Consider the following 7483-nt stretch of genomic DNA (forward strand, 5'->3'; position numbering starts at 1 on the left):
ATATATACACACACAACATATATATATATATATGTATATAGCTTGATGATAAATAACAGTACTAAGACCAGGAAGAACATTCTTTATTAAACGAGCTTTCGAGGTTTAAAACCTCATCTTCAGGCTGAAAAAATGACAAGGATGAGAAATCACTAAAAAATTACATTAGTTTTAGTTTTTTCGTAATTTTTAACTTTTAGTTTGTATGTGATGTTCGTTTCATTTTATGTTCTTACTGAAGCTTTTAACAAGACAATTCATTTTAATGTAATTTTTTAGTGATTTCTCATCCTTGTCATTTTTTCAGCCTGAAGATGAGGTTTTAAACCTCGAAAGCTCGTTTAATAAAGAATGTTCTTCCTGGTCTTGGCACTGTTATTTATCATCAAGCTAAGATTTCCAAGTAGCCGCCCAATTACTGCGACTATTTTGAGACGTTATGGCCGCTCAACGCTACAGATGTTTAGACGGACTGAGAAGGTACGCTATAGATCCAAGAAGATTGAGGAGGACATACGATTTCTGAACACTTGCAAGGATTTCCGTGTTATTCCCAACTTCATTAGATTTAAGGTTTATTCCAGAGATTTTCGTAACACGAGTACATATCTCTCATGGCAGTTTAAATTATTAGACTTTGAGGTTAAAGCGCAAAAACGTAAGAAAGAGGTAATTTTTACGGAAGTGTCTTCATTAAATAGGGATTTAAGGAATAATCTTTCTTTTCTGGACTACAATTGCCTGTCTTCTATTTTGTATTCCAACGTTGATAAGAAATTGACAGATGTTAGGCTTACACACAGCAGAAAGTTGAGAAATCTAGGTGTGGACGTTAGTAGGAAAATAGATAGTAGTAAAGTAATTTTTAATCTTTCTAGCAGAAATTTAACAAAAGAGGAAAAGGATGTTCTTTCTCTTGGTCTTGAGTTTGCCTTGACTCCCATGAAATTCAATTTCTTTAAGTACTTTTTAAGTTTTGAAAAACTGTGTTCAACTTTAAGAAACTGTGACATTTGTGGTAGTGAAACCCTTATTTCTATTTTTAACAAAATTTCTGTAATTGTAAATGAAACCTTTCACAATTTTAATCGTAGAAAGGAGGGTGACAATCAGTTAAATAAAGGCAGAATCAATATTTTACGTAATCTTAAGAACGATGATAGTATTGTTATTACAAAGCCAGATAAAGGTAGGGGTGTTGTATTGATGAATAGGTCTGATTATTTAGATATAATGAATGAAATACTCTCTGACAATACAAAATTTAGGATGTTAAATGTAGATATTGCGAGTCACATTTTGAAATTAAAGACAAATTAAATATATAAGAATGTGAGAGATAAGATTGGGAAGTTACCTATAGTAATTTATTTGCTTCAGGGTCAAAGCCCGGTTACATGTATGGTCTACCTAAGGTTCATAAAATAGGAAACCCATTACGACCGATTATATCCTCAATTGGCACTTTTAGCTATTACTTGTCAAAGTTTCTGGTTCCAGTTTTAAAACCTCTAACTTTTAGTGAGTTTAATGTCCCAAATTCTTCCAAGTTTGTCAAAGAATTGTGTTCTTTCGATTTTAACCAAGATGTTGTAATGGCTAGTTTTGATGTAACCTCTCTTTTTACAAATATCCCATTAAAAGAAACAACTGACATTATTCTTAATAATATATGTGAAAACCACATAACTTTTGGACTTAGTAAAGTAGATTTGCGAAAATTATTACAATTGGCTACAACTGATGGCATTTTTACTTTTGATGGTAAATTGTATAATCAAATAGATGGAGTTGCTATGGGAAATTCCCTTGGACCTGTATATGCAGATTGTTTCATGGGTTATTGTGAAAAGATTTGGATGTCTGAATGCCCTATTGCTTTCAAACCCTTGTATTACCGTAGGTACGTGGATGACACTTTCCTTGTGTTTAAGGAACGTTCACACGTGGATTTATTTTTTTAATATTTTAATTCTCGTCATCCTAATATTTCTTTTACTTGTGAGACAGAACAGGATAATATGTTGTCATTTTTAGATGTTCAGGTACACAGAAATAGAGGTAAATTTGAGACTTCCGTTTATAGGAAAAGTACTTTTACTGGCTTGGGATTGAATTATCTTAGTTTTTCACCAAAGTTGTTTAAAATTAATTCAATACGTACTATGATAAATAGAGCTTACAATGTCTGTTGTGATTTTAATTTATTTCATCAAGACATGGTCTTCCTCCAGAATTATTTTTCCGAAAATTCTTATCCCGTATTTGTCTTTTACAAAGTTCTGAAAAATTTTCTAAATTAGAAATTTTGTCCTAGGCCGGTGTACAGTACTGCTAGTAAAGATGTAAAGTATATTAAATTGCCTTTCCTTGGTCATAGTAGCTACTTGGTACGAAAGAAGTTACAAGAAATACTTAAGCATAGTTTTCCTCAAGTTAGTTTCAGATTTGTTTTTACTAACCCTTTTACTGTAGGATCACTTTTGAGGGAGAAGCCTGCTCTTCCTGTGGACCTTAATTCGAGTGTCGTTTACTTGTTTACCTGTTCGCAGTGTGGTCTGCGATACGTGGGATCCAGTTCCCGCTGGCTTAGATACAGAATTTTGGAACACAGAGGTCTTTCCGTTAGAACTAGGTTTCCTCTTTCTAAACCACCTTTTTCTGCCATAAGGGAACACAGTTTAGCACAGGACCATCCTTTCACTCACCTAGATTTTAGAGTACTGTCTTTTTGCTCAAATAGACTGGACCTTTTAATTTCAGAGTCGCTGTTTATTAAGAAAATGAAACCGGAATTGAACAACAACTCATCCGGTATTCAACTAGTTATCATATAGTTTCATAGTAGGTACACAAAGTGGGTCGTTAGCTATTTTATTTTTGAGTGTAATTTGTTTACCTTTCATATTATTTTTATGTCTGTTTTTGTATGTTTTGCGTTTTGTTTTAGTTTTTTCGTAATTTTTAACTTTTAGTTTGTATGTGATGTTCGTTTCATTTTATGTTCTTACTGAAGCTTTTAACAAGACAATTCATTTTAATGTAATTTTTTAGTGATTTCTCATCCTTGTCATTTTTTCAGCCTGAAGATGAGGTTTTAAACCTCGAAAGCTCGTTTAATAAAGAATGTTCTTCCTGGTCTTGGCACTGTTATTTATCATCAAGCTAAGATTTCCAAGTAGCCGCCCAATTACTGAGACTATATATATATATATATATATATATATATATATATATATATATATATATATATATATATATATTGTGACGGAGTGCCAAGTATCTGGTTACTACACTTACCATTCATTAATTGTTATCTCACAACAGCCAGACACCTGAACCCTCATCACAGGTACTGAACGACTGAATACTCTAAAGGCAACAGTGATCCCTTAAACAACTTACCAGTATTGCAGAAAATCAGACTAAGTTCGTCAAAACAGGTGTGAGGTAATCTTGTAAGTAATTAAATTAATCAAAGGGCATCACTCAATCAACAACTTTGAAAGTCTAAGTATTTCCCTGATTTCAGAAGTCTAAGTACTTCCCTGGTTATAAGTCACTTCATATAAATTGAAGGAAAACAGATCAATTACCACTCTATGTTTCTACCTAACATCAATATTTATATACTGGTTAAATGAAAACACTTATCAAAATTCAAAATACACAAATTTACTATTAAACTCAAAATTTATAAGTGAAATTCACAATATCAGGGAAAATTACTGTTACTTGAAAACAAAGTAAAGTTTAATTAATTCTTGAATCAATTCAGTAAAATTAAATCAAAATTAATTTATCACGAAATTCAAGAAAATTAATTCAATTGAAATTCAAAAGTGTTAGGTTATATCTAAAATTTGGAAATTAATTCACAAGTGCTAAACAACAATGAAACTTGAAAAGAATTCTAAGTAAATGCAAATTAATTCACAAGTCTTAAATTCAATTAAATGTGCAATAATTAAGCAATGAAAATAACCAAGTTAATTAAATTGTGAATGTAAATGAAAATACAGAAAAATGTGGAAAATACCAAAACTGTAAGAAGTATCAATCACACAGAATATAAAATAAAAACACACACTTCAACAAGAAAATGGATAAATGCACAAACAAAAATCACTTCAAATGAAACAAAACACAAAAATTTGCAATGTGTAAAAATGTAAATCTTTTCACTCAAACCATTGTAACTATTAGTTATTAGTTCTCTAAACTATCGTAACCATTAGTTATTAGTTGCAACTAATAAAAATATAACACACTTTATCTTCTTGGTATACCAATTTCTTTCTTTCTGCTGCAGCTTGTTCAAAAATTCACCACAATTCACAAAAATAGGCGCCGTTACACACTAATATAATGTTTGTTCAGATTCCACAAAAACACTAAATAATACTAAATAACTCTAAGAAATATCAAATCTGAAATCTAAAAGTTACGAGTGTCCAATGGCTAAGTATAAATCTTTACATTACTTTAATATCAATTATGGAGAGAGAGAGAGAGAGAGAGAGAGAGAGAGAGAGATATGTCTGAACGCAACGCAGTTCTAAGATGCAATGAAAACCTCTTCTTTACAGAAGCTGGACAGCGGAGATCACACAAAACGTTTTGGGCAATGAGAAAGATGATGCAATGCTTCTAGAAACTTCAAATATTACGTAACTTTACAGAAAAACTGTGAAATCTACACATGGTTTCTGCAACGAAGTATGCATATGAAACCAGTATACAGTCATGTACGTACTAGCTCAACAAAGATACGTATTCGATCGAAACAGACTCGAGTAAAAGTCCCTATCAGACGTGATGACAGGAATCCCAAAACACAACGAAGACCTTGAGGTCTCTAATCAAACGTGTTGACAGATTAGGAAAGCAAAGCAGAAACTTCAGGGTCTCTTACCGCAAGGCGTTGTCATAATAGAGAAACAACTCTAGCTTCGAAAGGACAAAGATAATCTCTCTCTTTCTTTATACTACGTTATATATTCTTTTTAAATTATGTTATGCGAAATCTGAACACACAATTTAAACCATCCTAGCTAAGGAATCTGAAAAAATGTTGCAAAATTCTACATACATATAACATTTTATACAGTCAAAGAGGGGATATATGCATTTTGAAAGTAGCAATATATAGTAATATATATATATATATATATATATATATATATATATATATATATGTGTGTGTGTGTGTGTGTGTGTGTGTGTGTGTGTATGTATCATAGACTACTTGAAAAAAGGACTTCCGACTCCTACGCTCGGGTCCTGAAGGTCGGGTCCCAAACGGGAATAGCGAGTGCCTTAACAAACGCTCTTACATTATCTTTTTTTTTTTTTTTTACTTAAGTCTCTTTCCATTTGATATTTGATTTCAAAAAGAAATTAAAGTCTTTTATCACTATTTTCTAATAAACATCATTCAAATACGTATTAGTTTGTTATCAAAGCTTAGGGTAAAATAACCTAATTTTGATACATGAAATCTGCACAATTATTCGATAATGATGCAACCTTTTTTTATTAAGAATGAAAAAAATATGATACCAATATCGGAAAAATATCAATTACAAGAGAAGGAAAACATATAATCGTGGGTATGCCAGGGTTTGATAAATTTACGTTATATTTTGGTTCCAAGATATAAGGAGAAATAAATCAGTGCAAAAATGCAATGGAAAAATAAAGAGAAAATCTAAATTCATATTTTCAGTTACCATTAATCTTAACTTGATATATATATACACACATGTATATATACATATACATATATATATATATATATATATATATATATATATATATAGATATAGATATAGATATTATATATATATATATATTATATTAATATATACATATTATATATCTATATTATATATATATATATAGATATATATATATATATATATTATTTAATATTTATATATATGAAATGCTGTTTTGCGCACATTTTCACTCTTACGCAATTCCCGTCGAAGTCAATTTCTATTGAAGTCAGTGGCATTCTCTGCAGCTACTATCTTCTCATCTAGACTCAGTATATATATATATATATATAATATATATATATATATATATATATATATATATATGTGTGTGTGTGTGTGTGTGTGTGTGTGTGTGTGTGTGCGCGTGCGTGTGCGTGAACGCATGTGAGTATGTATGTATGCATATGAATAAACAGATGGATAGAATGACATAAATTCTGATAAATTCTATATATTTCAGATATCCCATGTAGTAATATTTTCTCTTATTTGTAACTATCAATAAAACCAGCATTGAAGATCACCAGTGTAGGTTTTATATCAGCGTTAGAATTATTATCGCTCTAAGAAATTTTACAAGAAACGTCAACCTGTTGTCGTTCTTTAGTAATTGGACCCACAGTCTTACAAGTTCTTTCCCTTCCCTGAAGGATTCCCCAGAAGTAATAACCTTGACTGAAACCTGGGTAAATATAATTGCTTCTCTTGCTCAAATGTTCTGGGATTTCTCGTGCATGAGACCTGACATATTTTATTCCCCATTTCTTTTTATGAGATGAGTGAAATGATTGGAAAGATTTAATTCAAATTACATTTCCTCATTTCCATTTAACTCTCATCAGGGTACATTTGAATTTTCCTTCACTTTTTCAAAGCTGTTAAGTCCGTCTTCTTATGCCCATGAAAAACCTTTAAATTTACCCAAAGGATAAACAAACTTTCGATGAACACAAGATATTTTAAAATCTTATTAAATATCTTTTTTTGCAGTTAATGGAATTATCGTGTTGTCTGAATTTAAAGATATCATTGAAGTTATTTCAAATAACCGCTATTTACGGTTTTAGAGTTAATTGTGTAACTACGTATAAATGCTGCTGTAGTTTCCTCCAACAATTTCTGTTCACGGCAGCGTCACCACGGCTGTTCTCTCCTTGAAAGAATCTCTGGAATTACTGTGGGTTTTTGTAAGTGAACTATTTTTTCTTGTTACTAGAATTTATTTCGAATCGAGTGACGAGCTACGTGATACATTTATAATCGTTATGTCATTCCACCTTCTGTTTAATTACACTTTACGACATTTAGAAACTTAGCTACCACCTTCATTTTCCACGGAATTTTCCTTTCCTTTCTAACAGTTCTTTACTTTTGTCTTTCTGCCTTCTCTGAATACATACATAAATACATACATACATACACACATACATACATGGAATATAGAAGTCTTGTAATGTGAGCCAGTTATACTAGCACAGAGGTGGCTGGCTTTATTTTTCCGAGAAATGTAGGAGAACGAACTCGCCTCCAACAACAGCGGGAGCAACCATCACTTTTGAGTCAGGTGAGGATTTACCTCAACTCTTATCTCGAAAACGAAAGAGGGAAGCTTGGCGTAAGAAAAGTGTACAATGAAAGGTTTATGATTGGAAGTTGACATGATGGGTATTGACGAAGACCACTGGCGTTTAAAAATTAGT

Source organism: Macrobrachium nipponense, chromosome 3 (genome assembly GCF_015104395.2).
Source record: "Macrobrachium nipponense isolate FS-2020 chromosome 3, ASM1510439v2, whole genome shotgun sequence".
Classification (NCBI taxonomy): Eukaryota; Metazoa; Arthropoda; class Malacostraca; order Decapoda; family Palaemonidae; genus Macrobrachium; species Macrobrachium nipponense.